This window comes from Bacillus rossius, chromosome 2 (assembly GCF_032445375.1).
Source record: "Bacillus rossius redtenbacheri isolate Brsri chromosome 2, Brsri_v3, whole genome shotgun sequence".
Lineage (NCBI taxonomy): Eukaryota > Metazoa > Arthropoda > Insecta > Phasmatodea > Bacillidae > Bacillus > Bacillus rossius.
The window spans coordinates 46,795,422-46,814,411 of NC_086331.1; positions in this window are offsets into that span (position 1 = coordinate 46,795,422).

The window sequence follows — 18,990 nt, forward strand, 5'->3', positions numbered from 1 at the left end:
TAGATTCTGCATTATATTTAGTATATTGAAACGAATTACAAACACGAAAGTTCTGTGGTCTTCGCACATCTCATTTTAATTAAATTATATATGTTCGCATACAATTAAAGAAAAAAAAAAAAGATTAGTTTAAGGAATTTGATGTCTGGTTTAGTTTGTTCTTTAAAGTGCTTTGTAGTGATTAGTTACGACAAATATGGAAAAATATATATTTAAATACTAGCCATAAAATTACAACAATTAAAATATTAAATACAGGACAAAAAACTGGCTTGTATAGTACATCTAGAACCATACTTCCATATTCAAAGATGTCACCAGTAGTACTTTGTACACGTAATAAATAATAATTACCATTAAGTGTTTACAATATAGTTAAAACTTATTATTTAAAAATTATATATATATATAAATTTAACTACTAGTTAGGTTATTCAGAAACATATATTATTAAATATACTGTTACGATTTACCGCGGTTTTGTAAAGAATAGCCCAATTAAAGATTTTATTACACTACACAGTATTATTTATTGCCACTACTTATGTCACTTACAAAAATCTTCTGAAATGGCAAATTATTAATTACACTTAAAACTCCCCAGTCTTACTTACACTCTCCAGTCACTTGTTCCAAACACCTCGCTGGGCCGCACCTCTGGCGCAACTCTCGCCGCAGCACCCCTCGTGGTTTTCCGCTGCGGGACTCCGTCGCCACACTCCGCCGCCGCCGACGCACTTCCCCTTCGCCGAGGATCCGCTCTACGCCTCGCTCGCAACTTCGCTCGGGACTCCGCCGCGCCCTCGACTCTCGCCCGGAAACTCCGCCAAGGGAAAACTCCCGACTCCACTGAACTCACTCACTCCCTGCCCTGGAACCTTCGTCCAAGGACTTCGCTACTCTGCTTCTCCCGCGGCACTATCGCCCGGAAACTCCGCCGCGGGAGAACTCCCGACTGAACACTCCGAACTGACTCTCCTCCTGACGTCCTCGGGCATATATATATAGGCCCCGGCGAAATTCCAGAACTCACGAGAGCGGCCGGGGCCAGTCGCGTCATCGCGAGCTGTCCTGACGGCAGAAATCTCTCGAAACAGGTGTCGGTGCCTTGCGTAACTCCGTAGCTGGCATGTTTCGGATGTCAAAATAATTGTTTTGCGCGGGGGGAGCAGAGGGCTGGAGGGAGATAAAACTGCGACCCAGGTGCGCACAGCAAATCTCATGTTACGGCGGCATGTGATGCAGCCCAGCTAGCTCTGCACCTGCGCGTGACGTGGCCTTGCTAACGTTCGTAAATTGCCCCCTCCTTAAACCTGTTCGTCCCGAACAGGTAATGCATCTCCTCCTAGGGACCCCATGCTACTCGAAGTTTAGACCTCCTGCCTTTCCTCCATCACGGGCTGTACAGTCTCGCCAGATAACCCTCTCTCGCAGTAGATGTAGTTTCTCTTGTCACCCGGCGACACTTCTGCGTCGCCGATGCCGCATGAAGTTCAGCCAGCTGCCTAAAACGGGCCGGCCGTTGCCTTGGACGGACCCGATACTCTTGAGTGCATTGCTTATTGCCGTCGAACAGTTTTTCTTGTTTCTTCCCTTTTTCTCTCCAATTCTTCTCTCGTAGCTACTCGTTCACACAGCATATCTTCTTGGTTCCTAATTTCCTCTTCGTTCTTCTGAATATCGTCTGGACTGCACTCACTTACTCCTTGCACCATCTTCTTCTCTCCTTGCAAAATCTTCATCACTCTTTGTGTTCTCATTGTCTCTTGTCAGTCTTCCTTATCATGTTATTGGTCTTACTTCATCTCTTCTTGGTCTTCCTGTGTCTCTTCTTGATCTTTCTTCGTTTCTTCTTTGCAATTCTCTATCTCTTTTTGACTCATGTTCATCTCTTCTCGGCTCTTCTTCAGTTCTTTTTGGCGTTTACCCCTCTCTCTTTGGTTTATCTTCATTTCTTCTTGTTCATTATTCCACACTTTGTAACCCATCTTCACTACTTCTGTGCTTTTCTTCAGCTCTACTTTCATATTCAAGTCCTGGTTGTTTTCCTCGCTGTTCCCTTCACTGTTCTCTTCGCTGTTCTCTTCGCTGGTCTCCTCTTGGCTAGTCTTCTCATGGCTGGTATTTTCTTCGCTGGTCTGCTCTTGGCTCATCTTCTCTTGGCTAGTCACATCTTTGCTGGTCTTCTCTTCGCTGGTCTTCTCTTGGCTCATCTTCTCTTGGCTAGTCTCATCTTTGCTGGTCTTCTCTTCGCTGATCTCTTCGCTGGTATTCTCTTCGCTGTTCTTCTCTTCTCTGTTCTTCTCTTCTAGGCATATCTTCACCTCGGTCTTCATTTCATTATTTACTTCTTCCTGGCCATTCTTCATTTCATCCTGACCCTTAATTTCCTCCTGTCCCGTCTTCATTTCCTCTAGGCTATTATTTGACTCGCTCTCCTTTTCTTTATGGTGTTTTCCACTCTTAATTTCTTCCATAAATTTCTCGATTTTGGTTACCATTTTCTTCATTTCATTATTGATCTCTTCTAGGGCAACCCTTATCTTCCTGATATCTTCTACACTTAACTCTTCAGCAGCCATCTCTCTCTAAAGCATCTACTAATTAAACAACCTAAATTTTTTTTTCTAATACTGTTCTTTATTTTAAATGACCTAGCCAAACCTTCCAAATAAACTAACAATAACTCTATTACATTCAAAACTAACACTGACTACATTATTCTCAAACTAACTCTAGAAAATTTCAAATTCACTAAAGCTCTTAACACTAACTATATTCTCGTAAAGTAAATTCTATCCTTTTTATTCTAATAATGTAACTGAATCCTATATCTATTTATTAAGGCTATCCCACTTCTGATACCAAAAATGTTACGATTTACCCCGGGTTCGTAAAGGATAGCCCAATTAGAAATTTTATTACATTACACAGTTTTATTTATTGCCACTACTTATGTCACTTACAAAAATCTTCTAAAATGGCAAATAATTAATTACAATTAAAAAAATGTCTATTCCCCAGTCACTCGTTCCACACACCTCGCTGGGCCGCACCTCTGGCGCAACTCTCGCCGCAGGACCCCTCGTAGGTCTCTGCCGCGTGACTCCGTCGCCACACTCCGCCGCCGCCGACGCACTTCCCCTTCGCCGAGGATCCGCTCGACGCCTCGCTCGCAACTTCGCTCGGGACTTCGCCGCGCCCTTGACTCTTTCGCCCGGAAACTCCGCCGCGGGAAAACTCTTGACTCACACTGAACTCACTCACTCCCTGCCCTGGAGCCTTCGTCCAAGGACTTCGCCACTCTGCCACACCCGCGCCACTATCGACCGGAAACTCCGCCGCGGGAGAACTCCCGACTGAACACTCCGAACTGACTCTCCTCCTGACGTCCTCGGGCATATATATAGGCCCCGGCGAAATTCCAGAACTCACGAGAGCGGCCGGGGCCAGTCGCGTCATCGCGAGCTGTCCTGACGGCAGATATCTCTCGAAAACAAGTGTCGGCGCCTTGCGTAACCTGCAGCTGGCCGCTTTCGGATGTCAAACTAACAGTGCTGCACGGGGGGAGCGGAGGGCTGGAGAGAGATAAAACAACGACCCATTTGAGGTTAGAAATGTAGTTTAGAACCGTTTATCAAATTGCCACACAACATTTTTTTAATTCTTGTGGTTAAGAACAGATAATTAAATTTTTTATTTTATTGTTGATTATGTAAGTATCCATAGGGTTGGTGTAGTTAGTACATAACCTGTATTGACTAATTAACCTGACTAAATCAAATTTTTGTGATTGCAGCTATTTAGTTAAAATAATATTTTGTAATGTAAACAGTAATATACCTAATAAATAGTAACTTAACACAAGAGCTCAAACCTAGTTCATGCTGTTGCCCATGATTAGGCAGGGCAAGAATCTTTATATATATTGAGAGGCTTGAACTAGTTGCTTTTCCAGTCATTGTCTAGTTCTGTTTTTTTAAGCTGCAGTAAGGTATTATTTTTTTTCAGGTATAAAAAATGTCACATTCGAAGGAAAGACATAGAAACACATCATTCAAAGAAAGGTGGTTGTTGGACCCTGATTTTAAAGAATGGGTACAAGACGTTTCTTGTAATGTGTATGCCATAAGTGTATTTTGTGTCCAACAGCTCATATTTTTTGTCAGCAGCATTGGGCGACAAGCTCTGATGAGCCATATGTTAGATATTAAACATAAAGACAGGGCAAAAGCTTTAACTGCATTGCCAGCTATAACTTCTTTCTTGACTGGCTCACACTCTACCAGTTTACTTTCAGTGAATTCACATCCCATCTACTAGTGAATATAATAAAGCCATGTGACCTAGACCTACTTTTGCGACAAAACACATTTCCCATACAAAATGTCACATCCCCAATAAACTAAAGTTATCACCTAAAAATAATGTAATAAGTGTTTATTCATCTAACCGTATCATTAATGTAGGGTCCAAAAGTTATATGAGAAGAGAGATTCTGCATTATAAGTAGTATTTAATAGCCGGTACTGGCACAGGCTTCAGGCTAAGGATCCGAGGAGCCGACGGCCATATTGGATTGTGACGACACGGCGGCCATCTTGGATGGTCGTGACCTTGACTTTGACTCCGGTGGCCATTTTGGATCCGCCTTTTTGGATGATGTCATTTTGTCTTCTCGAACATTCCGACGTGTTTTCCACCAATTTGAATTATGACGTCACCGTTGCAATTTCCGTTACGGCCGCCATCTTTAACTCTTTTATTTACTATCCAATTTTAATGGAAACAATTTTAAAATTTATAAAAAAATACATTTAATAAAATTTTAATAAAAAATATTTAAAAAACAAACATATACGAAATGGAGCTTGGAGTGCTTGGTTGGAACCCGACGCGGGAAAAAAAATAAAAATGGCGACCGATCCTTCCCCCTGTGGTGGGTGCTGGCAGACTGACCCCTACCACTTTTACCATGCACATATATGAACTTACAACCCTCCCTAAACCCACCCCCCCCCCCTCACCACCTCTCTTAAAACATTTTATCTCTCGCATATGACGATCCACCCCTTCCCGAACCACCCTTTTTTTTATTTATTATTTTTTTATTTTTTATCATAATACCCCCCCCCCCCACACACACACAAACACACACACACCCTCACACCTACTGTTGTTACCCTCCCCCCTTCCTCCCTCTCTGTACCCTCATTCCCACCCCTACCCTCTTCATCACTAATTTGTTTTAGGGTATAAATACCGGCTGCCGGACCGGGGAGCCTTCAGTTTTTGCCTCCGTTCCTCCTCCGTCGACGCCGAGTAACGACATCGTGCCGTGGAGACGGATTTTTTTTTAATGTAATAATTATCATCAATGTTTAGCTTGCCGAAGTGCACGAATTCATTGCGGAAATAATTACGGGATACGAAGGAATGTCGTTCGAACAAATTCGTCAATCGCTAACTGCAACCATCTTAAGTACACTTGAAGCATTTCCCGGAAGCGAGGAATTCATTCTGTATCTACACCACCGCATCCTGTGTATGGTGGAGGTGGCTATAGAGCTCCAGCAGCAGCAGCAGCAAGATGCACAAGACTCGGGCATCGAAGAGTGAGGCACCATCGTCGCAGCATCGTCGTAACAAATCCAGCATCATCAACATGTCGACGACGGAGGCGGCGGCGGGTACAGCGTAGACTAGGGTCGTCGGAGCCCATCGATGTCGCCATCGTCCGACACGTTTTGGACATCTTTCGCAGAGGGTCCGTGGCAGCTACACGTCCCAAACGAGGACGTTTCAGCCGTCGTGACGCGACAGCTGCCCCGGAGATTGTCAACGTGGTTCGCCCAGAGGACATCTTCCATCAGGTACCCAGACTTTGTCGACTACGTCGGCGACGACAACGACGACGACACCGACGATGACGAAGAAGATGTCACCACGTGGTGTTGGGTACTCTGTACGGACCCGCGCCCTCACGAGACTGAAAAGTGTGCCTTGTTCGACATCGGTCAAGAAAACTATTCTTTCGTACGATCAGGACAGCAGTGCGTTCAATATCAAGTGTTTTATTACGGTTCCACTACCGACGTGTTCGCCACGAACATTACGTACTTTGAATCGTGTCGTGAAGACACGCACGTTAGGCTTAAATGGGATTCCAAGAATCCCTTCGGTACGGTGAAACCTATAATCGCATATGACTGTACGAACCCAAATTGTGTAATTAAACTATGCCATCCGCACGCGTATTTTCCGTGTTCGATTGATGAACTAAAGACATCGATAATCGGTAATCATAAATTTCGCTACAGTGAACAGTGCGGTGGACTAAAACATTGTAGGTACATGTACCACGATGATTTAGGTTATTGTTCAAAGTTTGAGACACTTTGCTGTCGTGAACTGTGCCCCGTGGCCAATCAAATCTATTGTGTGACGCTAACTTTAACGCGGCAATGCATATTCATAGGCAATGCAAAAATTAACCATCATATACTTTATAAATATTATTTTGATGTTGTATATTTGTTTCAGTGTATCTTTTTAATCAAAAAACTTAAATGAAAAACAGACATGTTCTTTATAATTATTTTTTTTGTATCTTTGTAAACAAATTTTAATCAAGAAATTTTGCAATGTATCTCTACAAAACTAAATTAAATATCTTATAATGTTTTCGTTGTTGAAGTACCTTTTTAAAAAAACTTGTTTAACAAATGAAAATAGAAAAAATCTAATTTTCGTCTACTCGTCACAAATAAGGTACTCGGAAGGGGGGAGGGGGAATTGGGGCAAAAACTAATGTATGAGTAATGTATATATGTATGTATGATTACGCAGAGAAAATAAAATGGAAATAAATTTAAATGTTTGTGTTTTATCATAATAATAAATCCCCAAGTCACTATACACAATGTTTTTTTTTAATTATCTTTATATCAGTTCATATTTATACTTGTAAAAAAAATTAACAGTTGATCTTTATACTTGAATAAACGTTTTCTTTAAAACTTATACTTGGAAAAATTAATTCTTTTAAACTTTATACGTGGAAAAATTAATTCATTATGACTTTATACTTGTAAAAAAATTATATCAGTTCATCTTTATACTTGGAAAAAAATTAATTATTTATAACTTTATAGTTAAAAATATTAAAAATTATTCTTAATAAAATTATATTGCAATATATTGTTAGCACGTGGCGACCAGCACACGTGACCTTGAAGCGGACATCAGGTCCCTGCCCGCAGTACAGTGTCCCACGGTCCGGCGAGTGACATGGAGGGGGAAGATGCACCTGCATTGACGAGGAAAGAGGCGGGAGCATATTTTGTGAAGTAAGATTTTCACCACCCACCCATCACCGCCGCCGCGGCCAGGAGACACCAGGCCCCCCACCACCGCCACGGGCGCTGTGGAGGGGGTACCAGCCACGACAGTCGACCAACGTCTTTCGGCCGGAGCGGCAGCACAACCTACATGAGCCTCGCATGATGCAATTATACACATACGTAAATAAATAATACAGATTTATTATTTATATAAAATATGTTTTACACACACAAGTTTTTAAAAAAACTTTTTACAAAAACTCATTGTTTTAAAATATCTTTTTCATCAATCCACGAATCAAACTCAGGTCCATGGAAGAGCCAACGAATTAGGGCCTTTCCCTTCTTACGCCGTAACACTTTTTCAACGAGAAAAGTATCTAGAAACCCAGTTTTTTGTATTTATTCCTGGTAAAACGCACCTGAAATGTTTTTATTATTCATGTCCTCCAGGAAATACGTTCGAGGATACGTATTGTTTATTCTATAAACACGAAATAATTATCCAGTCCAATTCCTCTTGTAAGGCCTGTGAAAAATTCCTCGATTTCTTGATATGCGCACAACGTCGCCGACATTCGCCTTTTTCGTTCTAGGATCTAGTCGCTTGTCTTTGGAGTACACGGTTCGAAGCAGGCGATTTTCCGTTACGTCCTTTGGCTTCATTTTCGTTGTAGAATGCACTGTGGAATTGTATTCACTCACAATTTTCAACAATATGTCAAGCCACTTGTAATTTACGTTCGCTGTAAAATTCCTATACAGTTTATTCTTCATAGTACGAATTACACGTTCGGCAATCGATGCCTTTACGCCACTAAACGTAGAGTAGTGATTTATGTTGTACTTTTTCATCAATGCCTTGAATGATGCATTAAAATATTCTTTCCCGTCGTCCATCTGTAATAATAAGGGCTTACGTTTTTGTTTCAAAATATCCTCCATCGTATTCGTAACAGCAGCTGCGGTTTTCCGTTTGAAGGGTTTAGCCTACAGGAACTTTGAGTAAGTGTCAATAACAAGAAGAATGTACCTGTAGCCTTTTTCACACGCGAATACTCAATCATCTCGATCAGGTCAGACTGCCAATGTCGTCCAATCCTTTGATATTGAATTTTCGACGTGGATAATTACGTCTTGCGGGTTTATGCAACTCGCCCGCAATGGCAAACTTTGACATGATCACTATTCAATATATCCCGCTTTCCATAATTCTTCTTTAATGGATACAATTTCCTTGGTGTGTGAATAATTTCCCGCGTTTTGCGAAGCCATCAAAAGTCTAAGGCGACCAATTAATTCATTGGGGTCGTCCCAATACCGCAAATCAATTTTGTTATTCGTGTCGAGTTTATAAAGTCCGGCCCCTTCGATGTCTAAGAAAAGACTAGCTATCAAAGGATATTTCTCATGTTCATAATCTTTGAATCGACCCGTTTTCGGGCCATTTTTTGTGTAAACGGCGTTGGAAGCATCTAGCAATCTTCTATATTTTCGCAAATCCATCTCTGAATATCTTCGCGGTTTTTTACGAAACAAAAGTTCACATAATCCACGAGTAAGTTTTATTACCTCTTTTCCACATTCAATATTATCGTCGGACACGAAATGAACTTCCTTCGAACCAAGGACCTACTTACGGCCTCGCTTGTGCACCCAATATGTCACGTCGCTGTTTCGAGGCACAGAGGAGGCCAGGTATTCGCTAGCGAGAGGGCTGACGTCGAAACTTTTTCTAGATCGAGGTTTCTTCCTAAGAATTCGTTCGAAACGAACTTCGTCTTTGCTAGTAGATATGTTGGAATCGTCTGTTTATTGTGGACTTCGCTTTCGTTTGCTTGTGGATGTAGTTTGCACCTCTTCTTTTATTTTGATTTTAGTTGGTTTCTCGTTTTCGACACCCCTTCGCCTGGATATCAAACTATCCAGTCATGTACTTAGGGGCTTCAATTCCTCTCCCTTACGAACTTCGTTGGCTAATCTATGTTGCTTTGCAAGCAAGTACTTTGTTCGTATGGTCTCGATCACCTCGTGTAGTTGTTTGGCTAAATAGGTTTTCTCATCCATGCTTACACGTTTTTTTCACAAGACGCGAATTAAGTTTCGAAAAGAGCGACTTCAGGTCGTCACGTCTTTGCGCATTCGAAACTTCGATCATGTCGCGAATTCGAGAATCCGAAGCTTCCACGTGTGGTCGATGGCAACGAGATACTCTAATTATTCCTTTTTCACACTTTCTACCTTTTGAGCCAGTAGTATAATGTATTTGCGGATATCGCAGTCGTCACATAGAGTATGTCTGCTGCTACGACCGAATTTTGAAATACTATGCATGATGTTTGACGATAAACTGATCAAAACCTTGTCTGTACCTGCCCTTATATAGAGGCCAGTCTTTGACTATAACTAGGAATCCATGTTCGTCTTTCCAACACAAGGAGCACATGTTTTTAAATTCCTGGAATGACATGTCAGGCGTGTCTGCCCATGGAAAAGTACTCTTGTATTATGCCTTGCTTCTCGCACATTACATCGTCGAAAACTAACACGGAATTAACCCTCGCTTCGCTAAGAGGTACCACATCCGCATTATCGGTCCGGATACATGCGTCGTGTTTAACCTCAAACCGCAGACTGTACTGCCATGTACCAAAGAACAAATTCTCGGTACAACTGTACAAGCATGTGTGACGCAGACCGAGGAAGACTCTGGACGCGGTGCACTGGACGAGTCTGAACCCAGGACATCGTTGGACCAGGTCAAGTCTCGAACCACCTGCCCTCGACGCCGGCCTCGTCCCAAGCCAGCAACTCAGTGCCGACGCCCGAGACGTCGCAACAGTGATCAGCCCCAGTTCTACAGTGATAATGCAACAGATTCAGATACTGTTATTCGTACTGCAGTGCGTATGTTACTAGAAGAGTGAAAAACCTCTAAAATAAAAAAAATGTATATGTGTTTGTAGTAGTAGAAATTTTTTTTTCAGATATGTACTTTTAGAAAAAAAATAGAAAGTATGTAAAACTATTGTAATGTGTTTTATTTATTTATTTATCCTTCTATTTAAAAAATAATAATTTGTGATTGAATAGGTAATCATACAATTATAAAAAATAATAAATGATGATATTTTACAGTCAGTTATTTAAATATGAAACTGTTGAAAAAAGACGTATAAAATAAATTAACGCAATTTATATAATTTTTTTTCAATAAGTTAGTAATTTTTTCCTTTGGAGCAAAGTGAGTATCGTGGTGAATCTTCCAGCTGCCAGGAGCTGATTGATTCTGATTGGCTAGTGAAATACCCACCGTGCAGTCGACCCTAGGCGGGGATTGTCAACCTCCCTCCTGATTTCCCCTACATCCCTCCCAATTATTCCCCCTCGGTCCCCCTCCCGTAAATTTCAAATCGTACTAACCATAGCACGCAAATCCCTTCCCACTCTTCCCCTCGATTTTCCCCCCTCAACCCTTCCCATGATTGCAAAAATAGCCCTGACATCGCAGTGGCTCCCATGCACCCTGATTGGCTGGAGCCTGTGACCAAGGGGGGAATTTACCTATAAATTAGCGAGAGGGAGCGGCAGATCGTCATTTTTGCCTCTGCGTCCGGATGAGTTTGGTTGAGTTCGTGAGCGACTACCCTGCCTTCCTTCTCTTTGACTCCAATAGCTTGGTAAGTACAACTCCTCCGTAAAATTTAACTTTTGAAAATTTTTCGGATCTTTTTCAACTTTGAAATTTTTTTCGTAAATCTTAACTTTGAACTTTTTCGGATATTTTTCAACTTTGAATTTTTTTTAAACATTTTCAACTTTGAAAATTTTTAACTTTTACATTACGGTCTCTCGTGTGTGTGTACGCCTTCGCTGCATCCATCACTCAGTCAGCAAGCGTAACAGCTGGCCACTGGGTGAAGGCCGCTGCTGAGCCAGATAGTGCGTGACGTGGTTATGACACCCGAGCGAGCGCGCACGGCTGATGCGACGCCTGCCATCGCCTCGGCTGGCCGGCTGGCAGAGAGAGCGTACAAATAATAATAAAAAGAGACACGATGTACGTACGAGGAATAGTAATCGACTATTTTCGAAAAAAAAAATGGTTCAGAAATTATTACAATTTCCATCTCGTAATTTTTGAGTGTGTTTATTTTTTCACGTTTGAGATTGGTACCGCTTAGATGATTTGTGCGAGTGGTACTGTTTAGATGTCACGTGTACGTTAGTTTCAGTATCAATATTTTACAGTCGTGATTAATTATTTTTTTTAGTCGAAATTATTAGTGCTATCAGTTGCAGTATATATCATCTTGAAATAATATTTTTCCCTGGCATACATGTTAGTTATTATTATTCATGCATGTATTACTTAGCTTGAAACAAGATGGATGTCATGCACACAGTGTTGAGAGCGAGTGCTGCCATACCGACGGGCAGTGCGCAGAGCATCCCCTCCCCCTCCATGCTTCCCCTCTCTCCACTAAGCGCCGTTCCTCTTCGTTTCCGGTCAGTACATGAGAAAAAAATAAAACATATACGTTCCCCATCACTAATCGTTCCAGCCCTTCGTTGTGTGTGCGTGCAGTACACACAGCTTCACCAGTTTTTTTCTTCTGGTAGGTTTTATTTAATTTTTTTCATGCGTGTGTGTATTTTTTTTCTGTGGGCATGTAGCTGTCTTTATGCAAGTGTATTTGTTTCTCTGTGTGTGTGTGTGTGTGTGTGCGTGCACGTGGTTGTATTTATGCACGTTTATTTGTTTGTGTGTGTGTGTGTCCATTTGCTGTAATTATTGCTATAATTTTTCCGTTGGTGTTACAGACTTCATCATGAAGAGGACTGCGTCCATGGCCGAGCCCTCGACTTCAAGAGCCTGCCAGCCCGCCTCCGGAACCCTCCAGCCCTCAACATCGGGGCCAGCACAGGTATGTGCACCGTCATCAGGGAATGGGTGTGCCTACTGTGGCAAATTGTTTTCTGCTAGCCGTAATGCTAGACGACACGATAAAATGTGTATAGAAAATCCTGTCCGCAATGTTAACAATCAATGTCATGTCTGCGGCATGGTGTTTTCACGAACGGATAATTTGAACCGACACCTGACATCATGTTGTGGCACCACCGAGCACTGCTTAGGCTCGAGATGCAAGTTTTGCGGGCAGGCATTTACATTTGGACATGATGCCAGACGCCACGAGCAGAGCCTGTGCTCATTCAATCACGACCGCATTACATTTACATGCACTACATGCCAGGGCGAGTTTACTTGCAAAGATAATTTATTGACGCACAGCAAGACGTGCAATGGTCTGGCCGCTAAGAGACGGCGCGTAGCCTGCAACAGCCCGGCCCCAGCACTCGTCCGCAATACGTGGCGAGTGTGCCCGACCATGCTCAGCAAGCCGTGGGGGCGGGAGGTACCGGGTTTGTTGAGGTGGAGAGTGCGTTCCGCCGGAACATTAAGACATATGTGACGGAAAATAATAATAGTGCGACAAAAGATATTTGCACTTACATGGCACATATGAAGACTAACTTGATAAATCAGATATCACATGAAGTTCAAGAAAACAGCCCAGTAAAATTTAATATCTGGCTCGAGTGTGATTATATCAAGCCGGCCCCCTTCGATGAAGGCGTGGACAAAAGAGCGTTCAAGACCAAAAATATCCCTATTTACGAAGTGAGCGATATTGAAGAGGCCATAGATGACAGTATATTGAAAATATGTAAAGAAGAGGAAGATTATGCCAGCAAGGGATCTGGATATACCTTGTCTGCTGTGAAGCTTCTCGAACTCCGCTTCAACAAGTTAGTGCCTCTTCGAGTATCTTCATACATCGATCTGCCTGCCGCCATCAAGAACAGGAAAGCAGTAACCAACTCTAAGAACTTGGAAGACAACATGTGTTTCAAGTGGGCCATACTGGCGCGGTATGTGGAGGGGGAGAATCCTCAATGTGTGGACAAGAGGTACCACGAGCTGGAGGGGAAGTATGATTTTTCACGGATTGAGTTCCCCACCCCCCTCAACCAAATCAAGATCTTCGAGAGGAACAATCCCGATGTTTCCGTCAACGTCTACAGCATTGACGAGGACAACAAGATCGCGCCAGTGCGTGTGGGGAAGTACGAAAAATGTCATCATTTCAACCTCCTGCTGCTGTCTAACGAAGAAAATAACTCGCACTTTTGTTACATAAGAAACTTTTCATGTCTTGTCAGAACCCAGATCACAGCCCATGACCACAAAATCCATGTCTGCAAGAGTTGCTTCACTTATTATGATGACCAGCACCGTGAATCAGGACTGTCAGGGCAGCAGTGTCTCGACGCGCACAGAAAATTCTGCAACAGCCACGCTCCCGTGCGTGTCGAGATGCCGAAGCCAGAAAGAACGGCCAGCCCCCAGTCATGAAATTTAAAAATTATCATAACATGACAAAAATGCCAATCGTTGTTTATGCGGATTTTGAAGTCCTGCTAGTACCCATCCAGACATGCCAGCAGGACCCCTAGAAAACAGGTACTTATGCATATCAAAAACATGAAGCATATAGTTATTGTATACACGTGAAGACAGACAATGACATCATCCCAGCAACGCTCAATTCCTCGCTGCCATAAGAACCAATACTATACAGGGGTCCCGAAGCTAAAAATAAGTTCGTGGAGACGATTGTTGACTTCGGAAATAAGGTAAAGGACATTTACAAGACCAGCTTGCCCATGACGACGCTGACGGCACAAGAGTTTGTCAGCTACGTCGCAGCCCAACAGTGCTGTTATTGTAAAACGGTATTTACGGCTGATAATTATAAAGTTAAGGACCACGACCACTTCAGTTGGGAAGTACCTTGGCGCCGCCTGCAACAGCTGCAACCTTCTGCGCAGGCGGCCCAAGAAACTGGTGGTTTACTTTCACAATCTTGCCTACGATGAGAAGTTCATAATATAACAGCTGGGCTTCGACAACAGGGAAATATTCATCATCCCCCACCTGCAAGAGAAGGTGGTAACATTTTCAAAGAAGCTGGGCGACAAGTTTTCAGTGCAGTTTGTCGATAGTTTTAGATTCATGGCTCACAGTTTGGCGTCCTTTGTGTTGTACCTGCCAGCCGACAAATTCAAACAGTCTTCAAAGTATTTTACATCGGAAGAAATGTCCCTCGTCACGAGAAAAGGTGTTTTCCCCTACGATTATGTTTCCAGCTGGGAAAATCTTGACGAGCCGCAACTGCCACCTAAAGAAGAATTCTACAATAAACTAAATGACAGCAACATTAGTGAACAAGATTATCATCATGCAAAAGCGGTATGGGACAAGTTCGGCTGCATGACCCTGGGCGACTACAGTGATGTGTATCTCAAGACCGATGTACTGCTGCTCGCCGATGTTTTAGAGAGCTTTCGTCAGCTGTGTCTGTCAACGTATGGCCTTGACTGCAGCCACTACGTCAGCGCGCCAGGGTTCACGTTCGACGCAATGTTAAAGGAGACACAAGTACGGCTGGAACTGATGACCGATTATGATATGTATATGTTCATCGAGGCTGAGATCAGGGGCGGGGTCGCTCAAGTGGTGAAGCGTCACTGTAAGGCAAACAACACCTTCCTTCCCCGCACCTACGATCCCAGCCAGCCATCAAATCATATAATGTATGTTGACGCCAACAATCTATATGGGTGGGCCATGTCGTTGCCTCTTCCGACCAACGGCTTTAAGTGGGTGGGCGCTGATATCGACATGATGACGATACCTGATGGGGGGCAGACGGGCTACATCCTAGAAGTTGATGTGGAGTATCCGTCTGCCCTCCACGAGGAACATAAGGACCTACCGTTCCTGCCCGTCAGCCAGTGCCCGCCCGGCTCGCGTCAGTCAAAACTGATGACGACGCTCGAGCAAAAGACAAACTATATAGTTCACTACAGAAACTTGAAGCAAGCACTCCAGCATGGACTGCGAATAAAAAAAATACATAGAGTCCTGTAATTCAATCAGCGTGCCTGGATGGAGTCATTTATTAAGAAAAATATGTTGAAAAGACAAGCAGCTACAAACGATTTTAAAAAAGAATTCTTTAAGCTTGCCAACAATGCTTCTTTCGGTAAACTTTTAGAGAACAAATTTTTGAGGAAACGTATGGAACTTGTGTGCAGTGAGAAGATACTCAAAAAAGTTATTGCCAAGCCAGCGTTCCAGGACCGAAACATCTTCAACGAAAATCTATCACTAGTAAAACTTCAACATGAAACCATCTTTCTTGACCGCCCTATATATGCGGGCTTTTCGGTCCTGGACTTGTCCAAGACATTGATGTACATTTTCCACTATGATGTGATGAAACAAAAATATAAAGATGATATCACGCTGGCGTACATGGACACGGACAGCTTCATATATGACATCAAGACGTGCAATTTCTACCAGAACCTGGCCGACGACTCTGAGCTGATGGATATATTTGACACGAGCAGCTATCCCATTGACCACCCCTGCTACTCGCCCACCAATAAAAAGGTGGTGGGTAAGTTCAAGGATGAGTGCAACGGGATGGCAATGCAGAAGTTTTTCGGCCTAAGGGCAAAACTATACACGTACAAGTACGATAATAATATAACTTAAAGAGCAAAGGGAATTCAAAAATGTGTGGTGAAAAATAAAATATCATTTGAAGATTTTCTCGAGGTCCTGGAGCAGCACACAGAGAAGCGCGCAAACGTTCGGTCCATACGATCACATAACATGATATTATATACTGAATATTCAAATAAATTAGCACTATCATGGCACGACGACAAAATAATTATTTGTGACGATGGCATAAATACTTTGCCTAATGGATATGAAAGAATGGACTAATATTTAAAAGAATGTGAAAATGTGTATACAAGATATTTTATATAACTTGAAATTAGTGCCTATACTCGTACGTTTCGCGCAGTATTGTCTGTAGGGGTGAAGCATGGTGGGGACTTCGTGGGCCCCCAGCCACTACGGTAGCCGAGAAGGCCCTTCAGGAATATGAACCGCAATGTACGAGTATGGGACTAGTGTTTGCCACTTGGTAGCCACCCATGTTTCTGATGATTTGGTGTACATAGCGTTCGTCGATGGATTACGCATCGATGGATTTTTCTTTCTTTATTCTTTGCTTCATTGTTTTGCGGTGCTGAATTTTTTTGGTTGGTTGGTTGGATAGTGGTTGTTTGGTTGGTTGGTTTTATGCACCTACGTTGTTTCGTAATGCTGAATTTTCTTGGTTGGACGGTTGGTGGTTGGTTGGTTGGTTTTATGCACCTACGCTGTTTTGTGGTGCTGCGTTTTCTTGGTTGGATGGATGGTGGTTGGTTGGTTGGTTTTATGCACCTATGCTGTTTTGTGGTGCTGCGTTTTCTTGGTTGGATGGATGAAGGTTGGTTGTTGGTTTTATGCACCTACGTTGTTTAGTGGTGCTGCACTCTCTTGGTTGATTGGTTGGGATGGAAGTGGTGGTTTTTTGCATCCTCGTTGTTTGCGATGCTACGTTTTTTGGTTGGTTGGTTCGGATGGAAGTGGTGGTGTTTTGCATCCTCGTTGTTTGCGATGCTAAGTATTTGGTTGGTTGGTTGGGATGAAAGTGGTGGTGTTTTGCATCCTCGTTGTTTGCAGTGCTGCGTTTTCTTGGTTGGTTGGATGGTGGTTGGTTGGTTGGTTTTATGCACCTATGTTGTTTCGTGGTGCAAGCATTTTTTTGGTTGGATGGTTGGTGGTTGGTTGGTTTTTATGCACCTACGTTGTTTGCGATGCTGCACTCTCTTGGTTGGTTGGTTGGGATGTAAGTGGTGGTGTTTTGCATCCTCGTTGTTTGCGATGCTACTTTTTTGGTTGGTTGGATGGGATGGAAGTGGTGGTTTTATGCACCTACATTGTTTTGTGGTGCTGCATTTTCTTGGTTGGTTGGTTGGGATGGAAGTGGTGGTGTTTTGCATCCTTGTTGTTTTGTGGTGCAAGCATTTTTTTACACTGATGTGTTTTACACCTATGCGTTTTACACTGGTGCGTTTTTTTACATCGATGGGCTTTTACATCGATGGATTTTTTTTTACTTCGATGGGCTTTTACATCGATGGATTTTTTTACATCGATGGGCTTTGACATCGATGGAGTTCTTACGTCGATGGGCTCTTACATCGGTGGAGTTCTTACGTCGATGGGCTCTTACATCGGTGGAGGTCTTACATCGATGGGCTTTGACGGTGGTGGTGATGGCGAGGGTACGTTTTTGCACCTGCATTGATTGTGGAGCTGTGTTTTTTCTTGGTTGGTTGGGATGTAAGTGGTGGTTTTATGCACCAATGTTGATTTGTGGTGCTGCACTTTTGGTTGGTTGGGATGGAAGTGGTGGTTTTATGCACCTACGTTGATTTGTGGTGCTGCGCTTTGGTTGGTTGGTTGGGATGGAAGTGGTGGTTTTATGCATCCTCGTTGTTTGCGAAGGTTCCTTTTTTGGTTGGTCGGTTGGTGGTTGGTTTTTATGCACCTATGTTGTTTTGTGGTGCAATACCTATTTCTTTTTTTACACTGATACGTTTTTTTTTGCGTTTTATGCGTTTATATCCGATTTATGCGTTTATATGCGATTTTTTATGTGTTTATATGTGATTTTTATGCATTTTTTATGCATCGTTGGGCTCCTTACATCGATTGAGTCATGTCGATGGCTCTTAACATCGATGGTGTCATGATGATGGGGTCACTACGATGGGCTCCTATCATCGATGGAGTCATGACGTTGGGCTCCTTACCTTGATGGTGTCATGCCGATGGTGTCGACGCTGGACTGTTACGTCGCTGGGTTCCACAGTCGTTGACATGCAAGATTTCGGCATTGATACATCGTTGTTACTGGGCAATTTCAGCGTTGGCATGTGACATATGTTAATTTAAACATGTGCTTTGTGTCAATGTATCATATGCTAGTTCTTTCTGGTAAGCTTGCAACGTTGTAATGGGCCACTGCTAAATAAAAGACGTTGTTCATAAGTATTTTGTCTACATATGTAGAGTATACTGCATATGAAGGAAAGGGGCTTGTGCGTGACTAGTCTGTTTAGCAGTGTCGGTCTCCAGCCCGTTTCAACCGCAGAGAGCTACGGTGCAAGCTTTTTGTTTAAGTGACTAATATTCTGTTTAAGTATTTAGCAGGTGAGCAGTTGCTGAGATGGAGAGAGATATTCGGTGTGAGGCGGAGAGCCGGTGAGATGGAGAGACGGTGGTACGAGCGTGGGCTGCTGGGTAGAGAGAGACCTGCGAATCTACACTCAAAAAATATTTAAATATATATATTAACTAAAATATATATTTGTAAATTTTTTGAACTTTGAGCTTTATTTCTATAGTACTAATACCTTTGCTTTTTTTTTTTTGCTGATTTATTTTTCTTGATGAGAAAAAAAGTATTTTTTATAATGTATGCTTGAAATTAAATTGCTGAAAAATTGAAAATGATTAACATATATTTATATTTTTTCTGCATGCTAATTTTTTTTGAAAGAGTATAATTAATAGACTTTACATCACACACAAAAAAACAGCAATGAAATTAAGGTAGAAAAAACAGACAAATACATTGGTTTATATCTTTTTTTATTTACATCA